Below are 25,238 nucleotides of genomic sequence, written 5' to 3' on the forward strand. Positions count from 1 at the left end.
TAACTCCTGTTTTTATTTTGGGACACCAGTTATTCTGAAAACTGAATTCTTTTGCAATTTGTCCTATGCTCATAGGCAGAAATAAAGCCTTTCTGTCAGATATCAAAAAGTACCTATAAGCTTTTTGTTTGACAATACCAAGGCCTTTCCACAGACCTTTCGATGACAAAGTTTCTAGTTTTGTAATTATCATGTTTAATCCTTTGTGAACATGTCCCCTACTTCCAGTGGGATCTGCTCAGTGAAGAGTAGAATGGAACTCTTAATTCTCTGGCTCTGGGTAACTCTCTGACTATTTACGTAGGCTAGGTCTTTGATAACCCATTTAAAATGTCAGTGTTGAGAATAGCCCAACAGACTATGACCAAGCATCTCACTCTGGCCTATTAATCATAACCCAAGCCATTATCAATTGTCCATAGAAAAAAGCCTAAGGGCTGGCAGATATTCAGGATCATTTATAATCAGGCCCCAACTTACCCTTTCTCCTGTATTACCCATGTCTACTTAAAATTGTTTTCTTATTAAATCAATCTACTCACTATCTCTTTAAATCATGTCAGAGAAGCCAGGCGTGGTGTCTCATGCCTGTAATCCCAGCACTTTGGGAGACCAAGGCGGATGGATCACTGGAGGTCAGGAATTCGAGACCAGCCTGGCCAACAGGTGAAACCCCATCTCTGCTTAAAGTACAAAACTTAGCCAGAAATCGCTTGAACCCAGGAGGCGGAGTTTGCAGTGAGCTGAAATCATGCCACTGCACTCCAGCCGGGGCAACAGAGCAAGACTCTGTTTCAAAAAAAAAAAAATTATGTCAGAGCTATTTCTGCCTGCTTAACTACTATGCCATTTCCTCTTTCATGAAATGAAGCCTCCTCCCGCTAACAGAATCCTCTCTTCCCATATAATCTACTCAAAATTCAAACACCAGCACAAGCCCAGTCTCTTCCTCAAAACAGTGTCAGAGTGCCAAAATTCACAGAATTGTATACTTTCTTTGAAAACCTCTTGCCCTTATTGTACATACCGGTAGCAGTAGTAGCAACAACAATAATAATAATTGTCTAATGATGGTTACTATTTCACTGAGCACTTTGCCAGTCAATTCATGTATGACTCTAATGGGTAGATCTTATTTTCTCTATTTTACAGGTTAGTAAACTAAGACTTCAAATAGGTTGAATTACTAGGATTCAATTCCTGGTCTGCCTGACTCTGTCGTGCTAGGACGCCTTATCTCGTTTGACCTGCTTTGTCCTGAATTCATCCACTTCTATTATTATTTAATTTTTGTTGTGTTTGATGTAGTTTACTTTTAACTTACAAAATAATAATTTAGAGCAAATTAGTTTCATCTTCATATTTATATATTAAGTTTAACTATATAAAACTCGAGTATTTTAAATGCCTGAAAGAATCCTAAAAATGCTGTGACATTTGCTACCTAAGTCAGTTTACACTTACTCCTATTAAAATGGTGTCACCCTTTCTTTGTTGGAATTCAATTGCATGCATTCTAATTAAGAGATTCCTAGGTAAGCTTTACACCCTTTAGAAGTAAGAACTTGACTTAGATGTGTGGTATATGAGTTGGCCACAATTCTCCAGTCAACTTCCTAGGGAGTTCTCTTTCTAGGACCTTATCTGAATGGTTAAGTTCCTCCCCATCATGCCAATAGCCTCATTTTTGCCTCATCTGTCTTGCCTTCCCTAAGTGGCGCTCCAAGCACAGGTCATCCAATTGTAGTTCTTCTCTATTATGTGCACTTAGGCTTCTGCTCTTTTTTCAAAGGTGTGGTTGAGGTGTGCTAATGAGTATTTTTTCTCCAGGACCCTCATCTTCACCACATCAACTTGCATGCATTTTACTAGAAGCCAATTAGAGAGAGAGCTTGATTCACAGAGGTGACCTGGATGCTAGCATTTATGGCACTGTGAAGGTACTTCTGATAGCAGGACTTTTCAACCCACTTAAATCAAAATACATATTCAGCCCTTACCACGAGTCCTACTGCAATGACTCAGACTCTTGGCTTTTGAAAGTAAGTGGAGAAAGGAAAAAGCATATCTCAGCAGTGCTAAAGATATGCAGGAGGCGCTAGTGAAGCACCAAGGACAGAGTTGGCTTGAGTGTTAGAATTTTGCCAATCTTGGCCCTGTGCGGTGGCTCACACCGGTAATTACAGCACTTTGGGAGGCCGAGGTGGGCGGATCACGAGGTCAGGAGATGGACACCATCTTGGCTAATGCGGTGAAACCCCGTCTCTACTAAAAATACAAAAAATTAGTCACGCGAGGTGGCAGGCGCCTGTAGTCCAAGCTACTTGGGAGGCTGAGGCAGGAGAATGGAGTGAACCCAGGAGGCAGAGCTTGCAGTGGGCCGAGATGGCGCCACTGCACTCCAGCCTGGGGGACAGAGTGAGACTCCATCTCAAAAAAAAAAAAAAAGAATTTTGCCAATGTAATATCACACAAATTGCATAGTGGAATTGAATTTTCCTTCTCCAATCCCTTGTCAAGTAAGACAGAATAGAAGATAATGATCTTAATTATCGTGTATAAATATATGTAGCTAGTACTTTTCCTGTGGTTTCTAAATTACATTAAGTTCATAGCCTTTTTATTTAAAATATTATATGTACTTTAAGGCAAGTAGTTGGCTAATTCTCAAACGTGTCTGTCAGGCAGTGCCATATTATTAACCTTGTTTTACCACAGACAGATTTTGTTGACTTATTGTTAAGTCTTATAGATGGATCACAGAGAACAGTAGTATTAAAATAATTTCATGTAATCTTTGTGGTCATTGTGTTTTCTTTGAATAAATAATAGATCTAAATCTGTTGGTAAATCTAGGTGAGCAGTCTGTACTTAAAGAAAAATCATTTATTTTGTATGAAGTCAATGGAATGTTTGAATGAAGTAACATTGCCAAGTATTAAGTTGGCTATTACAGGTTCCTGTAGTGATCCATTGATCTCATCTTCCAGAATAATATATTTATAGAACATGATTGATACATTCTAATTCAGATGAACATTTATATCTTCTTATAATTCAAGTTTACTTCTATTGTTATTCACAATTTTAAGGAAAGACTACAAATTTTTCTGGGACTAATATTACTGCTTTCCTTTATTGTATATATTTAAAAGGATAAAAGGAACTCAGTCATCAAGTTCAATCAACCATTGATTGATATAAGGCTTTGCTTAGCAACATGGATTTTTAAATCAATGAATTTATTAATGTGAACCATGTACAACATATAAGGGATGCATATTCTTCAGGAACATTCAGCAAGCAAGAAGGAAATCTTATAGCTAAATGACTCACAAATAGCCCTGCCTGCCTGATTTATTATGGATTACTAGTATGAGTCATAAACACCAAAGCTCAGTTACTGGTATGTGACATCATGATATCACATGACTCTGCTGGCAGGCATAGCTTTGTAAACTCTAATTTCATAATTAACATTTTCAAGGTAAGATGGATAGGACATCACAGTTATAAGGCTTTCAACAAAAGCCTGGAGATACATGAAATATTATATTGGTGATTAGAGTCTGCTGAGTGTAAGTCATGAGAGGTAATGATTCAATGCTGAAGGAACTATCATTTTGCTTTTAATGGAGATTATGATAACAGTGTGGTCTTTCTAGCTCTTGTGCTATATTTGTTTCATGATGGCTGACAACTAACATTCCAACAAAGGGTTACATACTGGTAACTTTCCATTTAAAAATTCGAATACCTCCAATAATGCCGATGAAAAAGGAGAGTTTTGGCATTTTGCATACCTTGTATGCACCATACAGATAGTTTTTAGTTGATTGATTGATGTGCATGGGGATATGATTGGCATACGTTCTTAATGAGTTGAGTGTAATTGACTGACAGATGAGGCAATTCCTTTGTTACAGTGCAAGACTTCAGATTTCCTGGAAAGAGATACTTTTAATGATGAGTAAATCAACATTTTAATAATTTTTAAGTTGTATTGAACAAAATCTGGCTTTACATCTAACTGTTTCTCTCTTCCTCAATCTCTTTGATTTTCTCCACCAATGGAGGGAAATGATGTGATGAATAATTTAAATGAGATAATTTTAAAAATGTGTATGTATGTATTAGTGCATAAGTCTGAAACTGAAGAATGGCCTGTCTCATATTCTGCACCACTGTAAATCTTCAAGGGCAGATCCTGCCTAATTTGAGTATATCTCTAGGATATATCTCAGTGACTGGCATACAGTGCATATTTAAAAATATAAATTGAACAGAAAAATGTATTCCCTATCATTGTGAATAGCCAGACTAACAAGGCCCATGTTAGGTAGAGCAGGAAAGTAGTCCATTCCAAGTTATTCAGCTAGTAGGGTCTCTATGGTTTACTGCATGCTAGAAACTGACTAGTAAATATTGGAACTTACTTACTGTTGTTATTTGCATGTTTGAATATTTTACTTTTAAATGTGCAGTAAGAGATGAGAAAAATATCAACAGGCTCCTATGTTCTTAGTGCCTGCACAGTTCACTTCATTTCATGGGACTAATGCGCTAAGTTAAGTGGCAATTTTTATAACACAGTTTTTGTTTAAATCTTTTGCCAGTTTTACTCATAAAACTTCCCACTTTGGATAACACAGTAAATGTTGCACCTATCTGTGAACCTGAATATTATCCAAGTTCAGTTCCTAAAGATAAAGAGAATTGGCTTATTGACTCTGATAATAAATTCCCATATCATTGGCATCATGCCAGTGTTATTTCTTCATTTTCTTTCTTGTACTTTTTGTCATATGTATATTGAGTGCTCATAAATTATGTCAAATTCCATGTTCCAGATACCATCAGTAAATGATAATCAAAAGGATAATAAAACAATGTTATGATATTTATTAAATTATAATTGTATTAATAAAGACTTTACCCCATTGAGCAAACTGTATATGTGGCTTTATAGGTTCACTGTGATGTCATGTTTCAGTCACCTCTAGATTATTTGTTTTGCTTCACATTCATACATGGAGTCCTTTCTTCCACCCAGGAGAAAAGGAACCCATCACCTCATTGCAATACCATCTGGCTAGAGTAAGAGTGGGACTTGCTCCTCTGAGAGTCGTTTTCTTCTAACTAGCAGCCACACTGTCCAATTGAGAAAAAGTTGTACAGCATTTTGATGTCAATGAATGGATTAATGAGCATTTATGTATCACTTCTTATGAACAAGGGAGATTGGGAAGAAGAACAAAGATTAAGAAGAAGAGAAGGAAGAAGAAAATGTTTATATGTGTATAAATGTATATGTATTCACATGTGTATATGTTCATGCATATACAAGTATAAACATATGTATATAAATGTGAGTGTTTATATGTGTATATGTTTACAGATATAAACATTTTCTTCTTCCCTCTCAAAAACTATTTACAAAGATAATAACATTGATGGTCTAAGTTCTTAAACTTAGGTTTTAAAATAGTTAAATAGAAAAGACAGGTAAATTAAGTGAAGGGTTTCATTGTTGTTATTAAGTTAGGAGAGACCTCTGAATGCCAATGGGAAAGGAAGTTTAGTAATAAAAACAGAAGGAATGATGAGAAAACAAGTTATCTAAGAACTGAAAGAGGAATAAATCAGTATTTATTACAAGTGAGGTAGCTTTAAACAAGATGAGGAATCTTTCTCTGTCCAAAGGCAAAAGGTAAATATAGAAACACAGTTATGATGGATACAAGTGAGAGAAACTTGGAAATTTTCTCCAGATGGATTTTAAAAGCATTAGCTCAGACAGAGGACTAAAATGAGAGTAAGACCAGAGACTCAAGGAAGCAGTTGTTCTGGGAAATTATTACAGTGTGAAATTAGCAGATGAGATATGAAATAATTGCACAGGAGTAGAAAAGAATCCAGTTGAAGTTTGACCAGTCATTTCTGCATTTGATCTAATACCATTTAGGGGCCAGAGCAGAAGTGGAAGGAAACAAGGTTGGGATAATCCAGGACTGGGACTGACAGAACAGGCACACAAACGATGAGGGATGTGAGCCTGGGTTAGTGGAAGCGAAGCATTGAGGACTGCCCATGGACTGCTGCTGCTTGGGAGTCCCTCATGGATGCCACTGCTCCTTATGTATCAGCAAGTCCAATCAAAAGCTGTCTCTAGTGTTTTCTCTCTGTCTTATCAGAAGATAAAAAGGGTCTAATCTCTTCTCTCCTGATCATAATCAGCTCAGGTTTATTGGGGGTTCATCCAGTTTTCATTCAAATGCTCAGCAGTATGATTTTAATATCCTTTATATATGAGTGGCAAAAAGGTATGATGATCTAGCAGAACCCTGATGAAATATGGCATACAGAAGAAATTTATTATACACCTGATTGGATAACAATTGACAGGTTAGGTACTAGCACTGATAGAACACTATGTAACATCTTAAAAAAATAGATTTCAAGGTATTAATTCCAGGGGAAATCTGATTACATGGAACATTTAGGGATTCAACATATTATTCTAAATTAGGCACATGATAAAATGCTGTTTGATATGAAATAGATAGGTAAAAATTCAATAATTTGACTTTTCAGAAGCTTTTATGTATATATAGTGCCATCTCCTTAATAATGTGAGAATTTTTTACTAAAGGTGTTGACTCAACATGATTACAGGACCCCTGTGACATTGCAGCATATTTCTCTGATATGGTTTGGCTGTGTCCCCACCCAAATCTCATCTTGAATTGTAGCTCCCATAATTCCTATGTGTTGTGGGAAGGACCTGATGGAAGATAATTGAATCATGAGGGTGGTTTCCTCTGTACTGTTCTCCCAGTGGTCAATAAGTCTCATGAGATTTGATAGTTTTATAAGGAATATCTTAGTACATTTTTATGCTGCTGATAAAGACATACCTGAGACTGGGAAGAAAAGGAGGTTTAATTTGACTTACAACTCCACATGGCTGGGGTGGTCTAATAATCATGGCAGAGGGTGAAAGGCACATCTTGCATGGCGGCGGCAAGAGAAAATGAGGAAGAAGCAAAAGTGAAAACCCCTGACAAACCCATCAGATCTTGTGAGACTTATTCACTATTGCAAGATTGGCATGGGAAAGACCAGTCCCGATGATTCAGTTACCTCCTCCTAAATCCCTCCCACAACACTCAGGAATTCTGGGAGATATAATTTAAATTGAGGTTTTGGTAGGGACACAACCAAACCATATAATTCCACCCCTGCCCCTCCAAATCTTATCTCCTCACATTTTAAAATCAATCATGCCTTTGCCACAGTCCCCCAAAGTCTTTAACTCATTTCAGCATTAACTCAAAGTCCACAGTCCAAAGTCTCATCTGAGACAAGGCAAGTCTCTTCCACCTATGAGCCTGTAAAATCAAAAGCAAACGGGTTACTCTCTAGATATGATGGGGGTACATGTATTGGGTAAATACAGCCATTCCAAATGGGAGAAATTGGCCAAAACAAAGTGGTCAGAGGGCCCATGCAAGTCTGAAATCCAGTGGGGCAGTCAAATTTTAAAACTCCAAAATGATTTCCTTTGACTCTAGGTCTCACATCCAGGTCACACTGATGCAAGAGGTGGGTTCCCATGGTCTTGGGCAGCTCTGTCTCTGTGGTTTTGTATGGTACAGCCTCCCTCCTGACTGCCTTAATAGGCTGGTATTAATTGTCTACAGCTTTTCCAGGTGCATGGTGCAAGCTGTTGGTGGATCTACCATTCTGGGGTCTGGAGAATGGTGACTCTCTTCTCACAGCTCCACTAGGCAGTGCTCCAGTAGGGACTCTCTGAGGGGGCTCTGATCCCACATTTCCCATCCATACTGCGCTAGCAGAGGTTCTCTACGAGGGCCCTGCCACTGCAGTAAATTTTTGCCTGGGCATCCAGGCGTTTCCACACATCTTCTGAAATCTAGGCAGAGGTTCCGAAACCTCAATTCTTAACTTCTGTGCACCTGCAGGCTCAACCCCACGTGGAAGCTGCCAAGGCTTGGGGCTTCCACCCTCTGAAGCCACAGCCCAAGCTCTATGTTGGCCCCTTTCTACCATGGCTGGAGCAGCTGGGACACAGGGCACCAAATCCCTAGGCTGCACACAGCATGGGGACCCTGGGCTGGGCCCACAAAACCACTTTTTCCTCCTGGGTCTCCAGGCCTGTGATGGGAGGGGCTGCCATGAAGGTCTCTGACATGGCCTGGTTACATTTTCCCCATGGTCTTGGAGATTAACATTAGGCTCCTTGCTACTTATGCAAATTTCTACAGCTCACTTGAATTTCTCCCCAAAAGATGGGTTTTTCTTTCCCATCACATAGTCAGGCTGCAAATGTTCCAAACTTTTATGCTTTGCTTCCCTTACAAAACTAAATGCCTTTAACAGTACCCAAGTCACCTCTTGAATGCTTTGCTACTTAGAAATTTCTTCCACCAGGTACCCTAAATCATTGCTGTCAAGTTCAAGGTACCAAATTTCCAGGGCAGGGGCAAAATGCCACCAGTCTCTGATAAAACATAACAAGAGTCACCTTTGCTCCAGTTCCCAACAAATTCCTCATCTCCATCTGAGACCACCTCAGCCTGGACCTTATTTTCATATCACTATCAGCATTCTGTCAAAGTCATTCAACAAATCTCTAGGAGCTTCCAAATTTCCCACATTTTCCTGTCTTCTTCTGCCCTCCAAACTGTTCCAACCTCAGTCTGTTATCCAATTCCAAAGTTGCATCCACATTTTTGGGTATCTTTTCAGCAACACACCACTCTACTGGTACCAATTTACTGTATTAGTCTGTTTTTACACTGCTGATGAAGACATACCCAAGACTGGGAAGAAAAGGAGGTTTAATTTAACTTACAGTTCCACATGGCTGGAGAGGTCTCATAATCATCGCAGAAGGTGAAAGGCACTTCTTACATGGTGGTGGCAAGAGAAAATGAGGAAGAAGCAAAAATGGAAAGTCCTGATAAACTCATCAGATCTTGTGAGACTTATTCACTATCATAAGAATAGCACAGGAAAGACTAGTCTCCATGATTCAATTACCTACCCCTGGGTCCGTCCCACAACACGTGGGAATTCTAGGAGATGTAATTCAAGTTGAGATTTCAGTGGGGACACAACCAAATCATATCAAGGGGTTTCCTCTTTTGCTTGGTTCTCACTCTCTCTTGCCTGCTGCCATGTAAGACATGACTTTTCTCCTCCTCACTTTCTGCCATGATTGTGAGACCTCTCCAGCCATGTGAAACTGTGAGTCCATTAAACTTCTTTTTCTTTATAAATTACCCAGTCCCAGGTATGTCTTTATTAGCAGTGTGAGAACAGACTAATACACACTGCAACCCAGGTTGATGTTTTTCCAATGGCATGTACCCTGAGGGCTTCCAATAACATTATACTTGAACATGAATGCCTAGCTGATCATACAACAATGGCAAATCTCCTATAAAGAATGTCACAAGTATAAATAAATATTCACAAAAAAGTATATCTGGTTACCTGCAATGCAGAATATTATCTTTTTGAACCCACCTGAGAGAAGGAAAGTATTTTTTCCCCTGTGGACTTATGTAGAGAAGTAAAGAGAGTTATATTGGTACCATCTCACATTGCTATAAGAGACACCTGGGACAGGGTAATTAATAAAGAAAAGAGGTTTAATTGGCTCACAGTTCTGCAGGCTGTACAGAAAGCATAGTGCTGGCATCTCCTTGGCTTCTGGGGAGGCCTCAGGAAACTTACAATTATGGCAGAAGGTGAAAGGGGAGCAGGCACTTCACATGGCTGGAGCAGGAGCAAGAGCAAAAGAGAGCGAGGTGGGAAATGCTACAAACTATTAAATGGCCAGATCTCCTGAGAACTCACTCACTATCATGAGAATAGCACCAAAGGGATGATGCTAAACCATTCATGAGAAATCCACCCCAGGATCTAATCACCTTATACCAAGCCTTACCTCCAACACTGGCTATTATAATTCAACATGACATTTGGGCATGGACACAGACCCAAACCATATCAAGAATATCAATTAATTCTGATGTTATTTGTAGCCTATTTAAGTGTGTATATATAGATATATAAATTAAGAGTAATAGTAAATACATTGTCCAATATATGCTAGCACTTCTCTGCATTAAAGAGAAGGAAAAATTGTAAAATACTTTCTGCCTTCAAAGTTAGCTTGCAGAGTTTTCTAGTTTTTTTTTTTTTTTAGACAGCATCTTGCTCTGTTACCCAGGCTGGAGTGCAGTAGCATGATCTGCAACCTCAGCCTCCTGGGTTCAAGCAATTCTCATGCCTCAGCCTCCTGAGTAGCTGGGATTACAGGTGCCTGTCACCATGCCCAGCTATTTTTTTTTTTTTTTTAATTTTTAGTAGAAACAGGGTTTCACTGTGTTTGTCAGGTTGGTCTTCAACTCCTGACTCAAGCAATCCACTTGCCTTGGCCTCCCAAAGTGCTAGGATTACAGGTGTGAGCCATTGTGCCCAGCCTAGAGTTTTATTATTTATTTATTTATTTATTTATTTATTTATTCATTCATTCATTCATTCATTCATTCATTCATTCATTCATTTATTGAGATGGAGTTTCACTCTTGTTGCCCAGGCTGGAGTGCAATGGCGTGATCTCAGCTCACTGCCTCCTGGATTCAAGTGATTCTCCTGCTTCAGCCTCCCAAGTAGCTAGGACTACAGGCACGCACCACCACACCCAGCTAATTTTGTATTTTTAGTAGAGACAGGCTTTCACCATGTTGCCCAGGCTGGTCTTGAACTTCTGACCTCAGGTAATCCACACACCTTGGTCTCCCAAAGTGCTGGGATTACAGGTGTGAGCTGCCGTGCCCAGCCCTTCTTTATTCTTTCTTCATCTCTGGATATGGTGTTGTAGAAGAACATTCTACTTGGAATCACATTTACTTTGGTTAAATTCTGATAACTACTAGTTAGTGTAAACTTGGGCAATTTCTTTATGATTCTTCTTGTATTTCTTCATGGATGAGGTAGGTACAACACCATCTGTACCACCCACTGCATGTGGATGTTAGGAGAATAAGATAAGGTAATGGAAGGAAAGGGCCCTGAGCTTGTAGTCAGTATAAATTATTACTTTTGTCAACCTAAAAAAAAATCAGTAAGTATGTATTTCACAAATGCATTGATCGAAATATGATTTCCAATATAGGTAAAATGTTTTGCACATGAACTCCCCAGGCAATACAAAGGCTGCAAAATATTGACAGTTTGCTGTATAAAATTTGCTTAGAATAAGTGACTTGAAACTTTTTTGTAAAGGTGACTTTTACTACAATAACTGATTTAAGACTGAATACAAACCCAAGCACAAAACATATGCACCGAGTAAATATTTTCTATAGTCTTAAAAGATATATACTATGCCAGAAATTTATAGATATATTAAATTTATTAGTCTTCTAACATTTTACAACCCCATAAATATTTTTGTAGGCCTTCGCATAATTAACTTGACACCACAGTGGATGGGTACCTAATTAACTGAAATGATGAATTAATGTGAATGCTTCTAGTTTCACTTTCTAGTCTGGGTTTTATGTCCTGTTAATAACATGTTTTAAAATTTGTATATAAATTAATCAGTGTCTATAAAAATAAATCAAATTCAAATAAATCATAAAACTTTTAAGGATTGACCTGGTGTGGTGGTTCACTCCTGTAATCCTAGCGCTTTGGGAGGCTGAGATGGGTGGATCACGAGGTTAGGAGTTTGAGACCAGCCTGGCCAACATGGTGAAACCCTGTCTCTACTAAAAATACAAAAATTAGCTGGGCATGGTGGCGGGAGCCTGTAATACCAGCTACTTGGGAGGCTGACGCAGGAGAATCATCTGAACCTGGATGATGGAGGTTGCAGTGAGCAGGAGCAAGATCACACCATTGCACTCCAGCCTGGCAACAGAATGAGACTCCGTCTCAAAACAAGGCACTCCAGCCTGGTGACAGAATGAGACTCCATCTTAAAACAAAAAACAAAAGCAAAGAAAAAAACTTCAAGAATTTTTAGTCTGCTTCCATCTCTGCTATATTACTATTTCCTACTGTGAAGATGTTTTGTTGTTGTTTGCTTCTTTGTGAATTCTTTTCAATACAGTTCCAATTTCAATACTGATTTATTAAAAAAAAAAGAGAGAGAAAACATCATTCTTTATTTTAGGCTGCAGGTAATAGAAAATAAATCATTAGGCAGTATGTTTAATTGATGTTCAAAACAAAATAAATCATTAGGCAGTATGTTTAACTGATGTTCAAAACCTCAATATATACAATAAACTTCTTAAAGTTTAAGATTAATCCTGTATTGGAGAAAATAATTTGGATCTTTATATAGTGATAGTTTTAAAATTGAAGATTAAAAAAAGAATAAAATCTAAGGGGTTAATCATACCAAAAATCAAATGAACAAATCACAACAAGTTATTTTTTGGATCCCACAGACTCATTCTGAAGTTTATATGAAGGGGGAGAGGACTTAGAATAGACAACACAACATTGAAGAACAGTGAAAGGACTAACACAACCAGACTTCAAGACTTATTATAAAGCTACAGTATTCAAGTCAGTGTGGTATTAGTGAAAAAATAGGTAAATAGAGTCACGGAATAGAGAGACCATTAATAGACCCATGCAATTATAGTCAGTCGATCTTTGATGAAAAATCATAGATAATTCAACAGAAAAAGGATAATCTTTTCAACAAATGATGGTTAAACAATTGGACATCCTTATACAGAAGAATAAATCTAGACACAAATCCTATACTTTTCACAAAAATTAACTCAAAATGAATCATAGACCTAAAAATAAAATGCAAAACTATAAAACTTCTAGGCAACAATATAGGAGAACAGATAGAGGATCTTGATTTGGAGATGACTTTGTAAGTACAACACTGAAAGTATCATCAATTAAAGGAAAAATTATAAGATGAACTTCATGAAAATGAAAAGTCTATGCTTTGTGAAAGACACAAAGACACAAAGAATGGATAAACAAACTGTGGTATATCCATATAATGAAATATTATTTAGTGATACATGTCAATGAGCTATCAAGCCATCGAAAGACATTGAGAAACCATATAAACAAATCAGTAATTGAAAGTAGTCAATCTGCAGGGTGCCATGTCTCATGCCTGTAATCCCAGCACTTTGGGAGGCCAAGGCAGGCAGATAAGCTGAGGTCAGGAGTTTGAGACCAACCTGGCCAACATGGTGAAACACCATCTCTACAAAAAATACAAAAATTAGACTGGGCGTGGTGGTGGGTGCCTGGAATCTTAGTTCTTGGGAGGCTGAGGCAGGAGAATCACTTGAACCTGGGAGGCGGAGGTTGCAGTGAGCCGAGACCACACCATTGTGCTCCAGCCTGGGCAACAAGAATGAAACTTCGTCTCAAAAAACATAAAAAAAAAAAAAAAAAAAAAAAAAGGCAATCGATCTGAAGAGGCTACATACTATACAATTCCAACTATATGACATTGTGGAATGACAAAACTCTGGAGGCAGTAAAAAGATCAATAGTTTCTAAGGACTGCAGTGGAAGGAAAGGAGAGATTAACAGGTGAAGTACAGAGGATTTTCTGGGCAATGAAACTGTTCTGTATAATACTGTAACGGTGAATATGTGTCATACATCTACCAAAACCCGTAAGTTTACAACACAGAGTGAACTCTAATATAAATTATGGATTTTGATTAGTAACTACTATGAATATTAGCCCATCAATTGTACCAAATGTACTACACTAATACTAAACGTTAATAATAGGGGAAACTACGTATGAGGGGAGAAATCAGGGGGTACATGGAGACTCTGTACTTTCTATTTCATTTTTCTTCAAATCTAAAACTGCTCTAAAAAGTAAAATCTACTAGCAAAAATTTAATGAACAAATAACCATGGAGAAAAACGAAAACTTTTATCTAAATCTTTTTACTATTGTGTGTGAAGAACTGAAATTTGTCCACAGTTGCCTCATAAATATTAAGAGAAAATGAAATAGTTACAATTGGGCCTTTGATATCAAAAGTAGAAATAAATTTCAGTGATGTTCAAATTACTTTGTAACATCTTCTAGTAGTTCTTAAAATGTCTTTTAGATCAAGCTCATGACATAGACATACACATGATTAAAATGAACAATAAAAGTGTACTATCCTTTTTTAGTATATTGAAAACAAAATATTCAGAGCATAAAAATGAGTAAAATCAATCTAAGATAAAAGAAACAGCTTGAAACAGTATTTTGACAGTTTCCACATTCAAAATGTAACATATTGGATTATTTCAGAGTATGAAACATTTTAAATGTATTGGATATTGGTTGACTTCTTTTTCCTCAATGAATAATGCATAATTTGGTACAATGTTATCTTCATACATTAAGTGCTAAACAACCACTAAATTCTGAAAGTATTAGTTTATTCTATTACTAGTGCGTGGTAAAAATATCTGTAAATATCAAATCATACTAGTAGTTTGTCCAACAGACTGAAAATTAGTTTCCATTTTAGGAGAGTCTTTAGCCTGGGCGACAGAGAAAGGCTCCATCTCAAAAAAAAAAAAAAAAAAAAAAGAAGACAAAGAATTAAATAGTATATAGTCACACATCGTTCCAGTATTTTAATTATATCTATTCTTTTTTTTTTTTTTTTTTTTTTTTTGAGACACAGTCTCCCTCTGTCGCCCAGGCTGGAGTGCAGTGGCATGAGCTCAGCTCACTGCAACCTCCACCTCCCGGGTTCAAGCAATTCTCCTTCCTCAGCCTCCTGAGTAGCTGGGATTACAGGCACTTGCCACCATGCCTGGCTAATTTTTATATTTTTAGTAGAGACAGGGTTTCACCATGTTGGGCAAGCTGGTCTCGAACTCCTGACCTCAGGTTATCCACCTGCCTCAGCCTCCCAAAGTGCTGGGATTATGGGCGTGAGCCACTGCGCCTGGCCTTAATTATACCTCTTCTGATAGATACTCAGTGATACCTCATTGTGGTTTTTGTTTGTTAAGAGGAAGAGGAATTGGACATAGTTTAAAGCTGAAATGACTCTTAGTTGGGAAAGTCACTTTGCTTATTGGAGCCTCAGTTTTCCTATCTGTAAACATTAGAAAAGGAATGCAAAATATGGGACAGTTTATGACTTTGTGTTTTATCCTTGTGCAGGAGTTATACTAATCTCTGTTACATAGTATTTTAGCATATGTGCTACTGAAGCAAGCACTCACTGTGGTTTAACTTTGCATTTTGCTAATGGCTGATGACATTGCATATCTTTTCATGTGCATATATGTCATGTGTACACACTCTTAAGTGAAGTGTCTATTCATGTTTTGTGCCCATTTTCTAATTAAATTGTTTTTCATCGTTGAGTTTTGAGAATTCTTTCTGTCTTCTAAATAGCTGCCCTTTTTCAGACATGTGGTTTGTATTTTCTTCCATTGTGTAGATTGTCTTTTCATCCTCTTCACACAAGCTCTCACAAAGCAAAACTTTTTAATTTTGGTGGGGTCCATGTTATCAATTTTGCCTTTTATGGATCATCTCTTAATGTGAAGTCTAACAACTCTTCACTAGCTTTATACTTTAAAGACTGTCTCCTATATTTTTTTCTAAAAGTTTTATACTTTTATACTAACATCTATGATTGATTTTGAATAAATTTTTGTATAAGGCTTGAGATTTAGGTCAAGGCTTATTTTCTTGCCTATGGATGTCCAGTTGCTTCAATACCATTTGTTGAAAAGGGTATATTTCCTCCTTGGAATTGCTTTTGCATCTTTGTCAAAAATTAGTTAAGTATATTTATGTAGGTGTATTTCTGGGTTCTCTATTTTGTTCCACTAATCTATAATCCCTCTGTCAGTATCATGGTGCCTTGTTTACAGTCACTTTATAATAAGATTTTATATCAAATAGAGTAATTTCTTCTGTTTTATTTTTCTGTACAAAGATTTTCTAAAAAGTTATTCTAGAGCTGTGTTTTTTTCTGTGTATATTGTATAATGAGCTTGTCTATGCCTGTAAAAATTCTTACTGGGGGCCGGGCGCGGTGGCTCATGCTTGTAATCCCAGCACTTTGGGAGGCCGAGGTGGGTGTATCATGAGGTTAGGAGTTCAAGACCAGCCTGGCCAATATGGTAAAACCCCGTCTCTACTAAAAATACAAAAATTAGCTAGGCACCTGTAATCCTAGCTACTCAGGAGGTTGAGGCAGGAGAATAGCTTAAACTCAGGAGATGGAGGTTGCATTGAGCCATATCGTGCCACTGCACTCTAGCCTGGGCGATAGATCAAGACTCTGTCTCAAAAAAAAAAAAAAAAAAAAAAATTCTTACTGGAATATTGATAGTAATTGTCATTGAACCCATAGAACAGTCTGGGGAGAATTCACATTTTTTTCAATGTTGAATTTTCAAATCTATGAACATGTTATGTTTCTATATTTGTTTAGGTTTCCTTTGATTTCTTTCAACAGCATTTAATAAGTTTCCACATATAGACTCTGTACAGGTTTCAGTAAGTATATACCTCAGTAAGTACTTCATTTTCATTAGACTGATTATAAATAGTATTATGTTTTTAATTTTGGTCTACCGAAGTTCATTGGTATTATACAGTAAAGTGACTGATTTTTGTGTATTGATCTTGTATTTTGCAATCATGCTGAACTCACGTATTCATTCTAGAAGCATTTTTATAGATGCCATGGGTTTTCTACGAAGACAATCATGACATCTGTAAGTAAGGGCAGTTTTATTTCTTCTATTTTTACATCCTCTCTGTGCACACTCTCTGTTGCACTCTCTCTTTTCCCTCTCTGTTGTGAAAACTGTATATGTTCTGTTGATTGTTTTAAAGTTAACTGATCCTATCCTCTGTTATCTATGACCTACCACTGAACCTATCCAGCAAGTTTTTTAGATTTTTATTATCATATCTTTCAGTTCTATTATTTACATTTGGTTCTTTTTCATAACCTCTATTTCTTTGCTGAGATTAGAAAGTCTTTTTTTGCTATTGCAAGGAAATTTGTAATTGCTTCTAGAAAAGTTTTTGATGACTGCTTTAGAATTCTTGCCATATAATTCCAGCATTTGATTCACTAAGTGTTAGCGACATTAAATTACTTATCTCATTCAAGTTATAATATTCCTGGTTCTTGCTGTGTTGAGATTTTTTTTCTTTTTTTATTATGTCCTGAACATTTTTGATATTATATTAGAAGATTCTAGGCCCTATTTAAATATTTTATTATAGTAAGCAGCTCCCTGTATAGTTGTAACATGCAGTTCCACAGCACTTTTTTTTTTTTTTTGGCTGTGGTTTCAAAGATAGTTTCATTTTTAGAGTTTCGCCTTGCTGTTTTGGTCTGCTTGATTTATTTAGTGAGGCTGAAACTCTCCCTGGTCTTTGCTGGTCCTTCTCAATGGGGCAGGAGGGGTTGCCCCATGCTGCATCACCTAGTGTCTCAAGGTAAGGAAAAAGCTTTTCCTGTCTATAAGTAAAAGGTCATGTTCCAGGTATGGCAGCTTGTTTTGACTAGTTCACTTGGCTACTCTCAGTGAGGGAGGGTAGTCTCTAGCATTTCAGGGAAGGACAATGCTTCCTCTGGCTGTTTATTCTTAGTGTGGATGCAGATCAACCCTCTTTGCCAGTGGTACTGGACTTGCCTGGTATTGCTGAGAGAACTCATATGTGATCCAAGAGAGAATGAACCTCCTAGGCATTGGCCAGGGTTACATTTTTGGGGGATGAAGGATAGTAAGATGCCCTGTCCTTATGTTGCTTTTCCACTCCCAGGGTTCCTAACCAGTGTACCTATGTATTTCTAATTTTTAGAGTTACTGTTTGACTTCATTTTGTGTTTTCTCCCCCGAGAGATTATAGTTGTACTTAGCAGATAAGAGCAGGGTAAAATTACTCTACAAAATTATGTCTGGACTCTTATTCTTCTTTAAAAACATCATTTTGGTAGTTATGTAGAGAGTGAGCTCGTTGTTTGTAAAGCCAGCATCCAACTAAATAACTATCATAATATTCAAGGGTTAAGATGTGGTGAAATGTACCACTGCAGATAGAAAGAATATGGTAATTCAAGAGATATTATAATGGTTAAATTAAAAAACAAAAACTTGTGCCCAATAACTTAATGCTTCATTGATATGTATTTGAAGATTTTTGAAAAAAATTTGTGGAACTCTTTCTCTTTAACTTTAAAATAATATTAACAATAATGGAATAAAAACAAAAATCTGTGTTGTTAATTATTGAGTTGTTACTTTGTGATTGACATTGTGCTAAACACTTAAAATGGAAAATGCCATTTAATCTTCAAATAACAAAAATTGCGTTACTTTTATTTTAGTAATATATTTTATTTTATCCAATTTAGCCAATTCTTCTATTTCTGTTTTAAAGATTTTTTGTGTAAATTTTAAATTGACAATAATTGTATGTACTTATTGGATACAATGTGATGTTTACATATATGTATAAATTGTGGAATGATTATATGGAGCTAATTAATATACATTAATATACTTATTTTCTTGTAGTCAGAACTTTCAAAATATATTCTTTCAGCGACATGAATACTTAACATATATATTTGAAATGTAATATATATTATGAACTATGATCACTATGCTATGCAGTAGATCTGGAAAACTCATTCTTTTTGTCTAACTGAAACTTTATATCTTTTTTTTTTTTTTTTTTTTTTTTTTTTTTTTTTTTGAGACAGAGTGTCCCTCTGTCGCCCACGCTGTAGTGCAGCGGAGTGATCTCACAGCTCACTGCAACTTCCGCCTCCCACGTTCAAGCTATTTTCCTGCCTCAGCCTCTTGAGTCGCTGGGACTACGGGTGTGCACCACCACGGCCAGCTAATTTTTTTTGTTTTGTTTTGTTTTGTTTTTTAAATAGAGACAGGGTTTCACCATGTTGGCCAGGATGGTCTCGATCTCTTGACCTCGTGATATTCCCGCCTCAGCCTCCCAAAGTGCTGGGATTACAGGTGTGAGCCACCATGACCGGCCAACTTTATATTCTTTGATCAACATCTCCCTATTCCTCCACCCTCCCAACTCTTAGCCTCTAGTAACTACCATTCTACTCTTATTTGTATGAATCAACTTTTTTAGATTTCACAGATGAGGGAGATCATGCAGTATTCATCTTTATGTGCCTGGCTTTTTTTTCTGGTAGCATAACATCCTCCAGGTTCATCCATGTTGTGGCAAATAATCCTCTTTTTAATACTGAAAACAATTCCATTGTGTATATGTACCACATTTTCTTCATCCATTTATCTATTGATGGACACTTAGGCGGATACCGTTCCTTGTTTATTGTGAATAGTGTCTCAGTAAATATGGAGTACAGATATCTCTTTGACATACTGATTTCATTTCCTTTGGATATATGTCCAGTAGTGGGATTGCTGGATCATATGATAGTGCTATTTGTAGCTTTTTTTTTTTTTTTTTGAACCTCCGTACCGTTCTATGTAATAGCTATAGTAATTTACGTTTCCATGAAGTGCACAAAGGTATCTCTTTCTCAATATCCTTGCCAACACTTACTTTTGTCTTTTTGGTAATAGCCACTCTAACAGGTATGAGGTTATATCTCATTGTGATTTTAATTTGCATTGCTCTGATAATTAGTAACGTTGAGTGACTTTTCACATATCTGTTGGCCACTTATATGTCTTCTTATAATAAATGTTTCTTCAAGTCCTTTGCAGATTTTTTAATTGGGTTCTTTGTTGTCCTGCTATTGAGTTGTTTTAGTTCCTTATAGATTTGGGGCATTAACCCCTTATGAAATTTATGATTTGCAAATATTTTCTCCCACTGTGTAGGTTGTCTCTTCACCTTGTTGATTGTTTCCTTTGGTGTGTAAGAGCTTCTTAGTTTGATATGATCCCATTTGTCTACTTCTGTTTTTGTTACCTGTGCCATTTGGGTTATATTCAAAAGATCATTGTCCAAAACAGTGTCATAAATTGGTTGTTTTCTTCCAATGGTTTTACCACATCAGGTCTTAAATTTAGTCTTTAATCAATTTTGAGTTGATTTTTGTACGTGGTGTGAGATGGGAGTTCAGTTTCATTCTTCTGCATATGGATATCTGGTTTTCTCAATACTACTTTTAAACTGACTGTTCTTTCTCCATTGTGTACTCTCAGAACCTCTGCCAAAAAATCATTTGACCGTAAACGTGTGGGTTTATTTCTGACACTCTGTTTGTTCCATTATTCTATGTATCTGTTTTTATACCACTATGATGCTATTTTGATTACTATAGCTTTATAGTAATTTTAAAATCAGGTAGTATAGTATCTCCAGTATTTTTTTTTTCTTCCCTCAGGTTACTTTGGCTATTCCAAGTCTTCTGTGGTTTCATACAAATTTTAGTATTGTTGGATGGTTATTTTTAATAACAGTATTTTAGAATTGAGAATGCTATGGTTTAAAGAGGTTAAGAAACTTAACCCAGCTAATAAGTAATGGTTCTATGATTGGACTCAATTTTTTTTTTTTAAGCAAATTCTCCCAAATCCTAATGGACTTAATTCTTCTTCTTCGGTTTTTTGTTTGTTTGTTTGTTTGTTTGTTTGTTTGTTTTGTTTTGTTTTTGGCTTGGCAGAGTTTCGCTCTTGTTGCCCAGGCTGGAGTGCAACCGCGCGATCTCGGCTCACTGCAACCTCCGCCTCCTGGGTTCAAGTGATTCTCCTGCCTCAGCCTCCCAAGTAGCTGGGATTACAGGGATGTGCCACCACACCTGGTTAATTTTTTATTTTTGGTAGAGACAGGGTTTCTCCATGTTGGTCAGGCTGGTCTCAAACTCCCGACCTCAGGTGATCCACCCGCCTCAGCCTCGGAAGTGCTGGGATTACAGGCGTGAGCCTCCGGGCCCGGCCTGGATTCAATTCTTAAACTCTATTGTTAACTGATTCTACATTAAATCAACACACAATTGATTAAGTCTAAATCCTTAGTGGTTTAAGGGTTAATTTTAAAAATAAAAATTACAAGTATATATGCTAACATTTTGATATTTCCTTTTAAATATTCAAAGATATTTAAACCATTTAAATTCTTAACTCTGTACTACTTTTCTCATAAATCAAAGTAAGGACATACTATCCACAAAAAAACAATAATTTTTTTGTGTTCTTAACATGATTCATGTCACTGACTTTTGCATAACTAATAAGTGTGTTATGTGGCATAAATCAGAAGGGTTATACACCAAGAAGAAGGCATATTCAACACCAATTGCTATGTAAAGCATTTGGAAATCCTGGAAGTAAACATATTTTATTACCCAACTTTTACTCGGAGAAGAAAGTTTTCATACATAAATTTTTCAGTTGAAGAGCTGGCTTTCCCTTAATGTGGAAGACATAAATACTGCTGCATTTTTAGCGATAATGAAATTTGAATTTAGCCAAGTTGCTTTATTTACATACTGCCTTTGTGTTAATAATTTAACAAACTGTGGTATAATTTAGGGACTAAAAATATCATTCTTGTGTGCTCACAGTAAGTTTTACACTATAATAAGCACATTTTGAAGATTAATTTTGATGAAATTAATATTGTGAGAGGATTTATAATTGTATACAGCAGGCAAAAATGTTTGGGATTTTCACCCAAAAGTAGAATAAAATATGTATAGCAGAATCAATGTAATTTTATTTTTTATATTACAATATCTTTTTTTTTTTTTTTTTTGAGACGGAGTCTCGGTCTGCCGCCCAGGCTGGAGTGCAGTGGCCGGATCTCAGCTCACTGCAAGCTCCGCCCCCCGGGTTCCTGCCATTCTCCTGCCTCAGCCTCCCCAGTAGCTGGGACTACAGGTGCCCGCCACCTCGCCCGGCTAGTTTTTTTTTTTTTTGTATTTTTTAGTAGAGACGGGGTTTCACCATGTTAGCCAGGATGGTCTCGATCTCCCGACCTCGTGATCCTCCCGTCTCGGCCTCCCAAAGTGCTGGGATTACAGGCTTGAGCCACCGCGCCCGGCCCTATTACAATATCTTTAACTTCCAGTTACTTAGTTTTCTGGTTCCAAATTTATAGGAATCAGTATGCATACAAAAGGAACCTGAGACTCCTGATCAAGAGAAAGTATTCAAACTGAAAGAAAGATGAATCATTGGAAAAAGCTTCAACTATTTTCTAGTTTATTTATTTGTATTATTAGTAGTATTTTTTTGAGACAGAGCTTTGCTCTGTTCCCCAGGCTGGAGGGCAGTGGTGCCATTTCAGCTAATTGCAACCTCGGCTTCTCAGGTTCAAGTGATTCTCACACCTCAGCCTCCTGAGTAGCTGGGATTACAGGCACACACCACCATGCCTGGTTAACTTTTAGTAGAGACGTGGTTTTGCCATGTTGGCCAGACTGGTTTTGAACTCCTGGCCTCAGGTGATACCCCTGCCTCCACCTCCCGAGGTGCTGAGATTGCAAGCGTGAGCCACCACGCTCAGCCAAGCTTCAACTATTTTCTAGTTTTGTTTTTCCTTAATTGATATCTTAGATGTCTTCTCGTTTCAGCGTGACTATCAAATGTATTCTACAAACTTTTTGAAGTCACAAAATAAGGATACTCTAAGGAACATAGATTGTTCTGATTGTGGATATTTATTTCACACTATAATATGTTTACCCAATGGAAATAACACCATATCCCTATTCTGTGTGAAATATACCAGGAATGGGAATGAGTAATTGTAAATCATCCTGAAAGTGTTTTATTGTCTTCTAGTAAAACCACTTCTTATTTTGTATATATTTTTATAAAAGGTACTGAGTCTAGACTTGCTTTAATATCCTAAAAGCACTAACATTCACACCCTTCCCTGAAGCATTTTGAAATTAAAAACTAGTTCTACACGTGAAAAAAATAATAAAGATCGAATTTTGTTTCTTTTTAAATCATGAATTTTGGATAACTGCAGCTAGGTCATTTAATACAATCTTACCAGAAAATGGGCTCACTGCCTGACACGCATAGAAGCCAATACGATGGCACTGGCTTTTGAGAAAAGAAAGGCTTTATTGTAAGGCCAGCCGGCAAGGAGACAAGAGACGCAGCTCAAATCTGTCTACCCAATTTGGGGTCTGGGGCAAGTTTTAAAGGGTCAGAGCGCAAGGGGAAGAATTTGGGAATGTTGGCTTGTCAAGGTCTGATTTGACCATTTGAATAAGGTATGCTAGGGTGGATTTTAGCCCTGTTATATGGTTTGAATTTGTGTCCCTGCCCAAATCTCATGTGATCCTCAATGTTGGAGGAGGGGTCTGGTGGGAGGTGGTTTGATCATGGGGCAAACGTCCCCCTTGCTGTTCTCATGATAGTGAGTGAGTTCTCACGAGATCTGGTTGTTTAGTTTGTAGAGCCACCCCCTTCTCTCTCTTCCTCCTGCTCCAGCCATGTAAGACATGACACCTTCCTCTTCACTTTCCACCATCATTGTGAGTTTCCTGAGGCCTCTCCTGCAATGCTTCCTGTACAGCCTGTAGAACCATGAGTCAATCAAACCTCTTTTTAAAATAAATTATCCAGTCTCAGGTAGTTCTTTATGGCAATGTGAGAATGAACTAATACATTCTGAATCTTCTGGGCCAAAAGATCCCTCACCTTTGAAAGGGTTCCAGTATTTAAGTTCTGATCATGTCCCAGCCTTTTTGGTTCTGTAGGGAGGAATCCTTGGTTCTGAGTCTTGTTAGAAGTCAAATCTTTTTCTATTGCATGTGATGGGGTTACATAACTTCCAGTTTAGGCTCTGTTATACCTACAAGATAACTTGACATTATCATATCAACAGAGTAGGCCCACTATAGGTTGGTTCTGCAGTTACAATAATAGGAAAGGTAAATCAACATGTCACATAGAATATTTTCTTTTTCAAATATTTTATGACACATATTGAAGGAATAATTTTGTGAGCAGATCATGCTATATTTAAATCTGATTAACACAATATTCTATTTAAATTTTGTTTTTTTAAGATATAAATTCTTAAATACATTTCTGTTATGGCACTTGTCTTACTCAGAAACATTAATATCCTGCTCACTCTCCTCTCATGCCCAGTGACTAAACATTGCATTCAGGCTTCTTCATTTTCAGGCCTATCCACTTTCCCGCGGATACTTCTAGCACTGCACCTTCATTTTCGTCATGCTAATTTCCATATATTCTTCATTGCTCACCCTACACAAACAGATGGACCATGGATAATGTCCACTATTGTCTTTTGTGTATTGTTGATTCTCTCTCTCCTCTCTTTCACAGTAAACAAGTGGAGTTCTGCCCTTTCACCACTGTCATTCTGACTCCCATGACAGTCTATTATATTTGGACATATAAACCAAAAATAAAATTCTAAGCCCCTTAACCAACTGAAAGGACTCCCAACCTTTGACTAAAGGAACCTGAAGACCTAGTTCAGGTTATGACAGGAAGGGGGTTGGATATGCTCCATTATACCCATTCCCTAACATATACCCCCAGTTTAACCAATCAGCATTAACATTAAAATAGATTTGTCATAAGATTGACAAAACACTCTTTGTAACATTAAAGTGTCAAATTCCAACCTGTCTCTGGTATAGCATCACATGACAGAGAGAAGACCCTGAAGAAAATCGAAGTGTTCTACCCTAAAATGTATTTCTTTGACATATTTTGAAATGGACTTGCAAAGTTGTCCCTTGTGGGGAAAATTTGCATCCTGTAGAGAATCTCCTTCCCTTTCTAGGTCTTTTCCAGATCCAGGAGAGATTTAACTAAGAGTTTGACACCTTTTACTGTCCCAAAAGAGACATGTACCATTTATTCTCTCTGAAGCTTTCTATTCAGAGGCTTCATCTACATAACAAGAACATTGGCTTCCATAACCCTTCTTATCTTAATTCAAGCATTTCTTTCTGCTGATTCAACTCTTTAGGCAAAGCTTAATTCTTTTTTATTTATTTATTTATTTATTTGAGAAGGAGTGCTCTGTTGCCCAAGTTGGAGTACAATGGCATGATCTCAGCTCACTCTAAACTCCTACCTCCGATTCAAGAGATTTTCTTACCTCAGCCTCCCAAGTAGCTGAGGTTACAGGTGCCCACCACCTCGTCTGGCTAATTTTTAGTTTTTTATATACATATATATATGTA

At 37.2% G+C, this 25,238-nt stretch overlaps 1 non-coding gene across 1 annotated transcript; it reads right to left on the reverse strand.

The window, feature by feature from the left end:
- Positions 1-15,181: 15,181 nt before the first annotated feature.
- Positions 15,182-15,284, reverse strand: LOC114677845 (U6 spliceosomal RNA). The gene has a single exon (XR_003729277.1). It is a non-coding gene; the product is annotated as a U6 spliceosomal RNA (small nuclear RNA).
- Positions 15,285-25,238: the final 9,954 nt, after the last annotated feature.

This window comes from Macaca mulatta, chromosome 4, assembly GCF_049350105.2.
Source record: "Macaca mulatta isolate MMU2019108-1 chromosome 4, T2T-MMU8v2.0, whole genome shotgun sequence".
NCBI lineage: Eukaryota > Metazoa > Chordata > Mammalia > Primates > Cercopithecidae > Macaca > Macaca mulatta.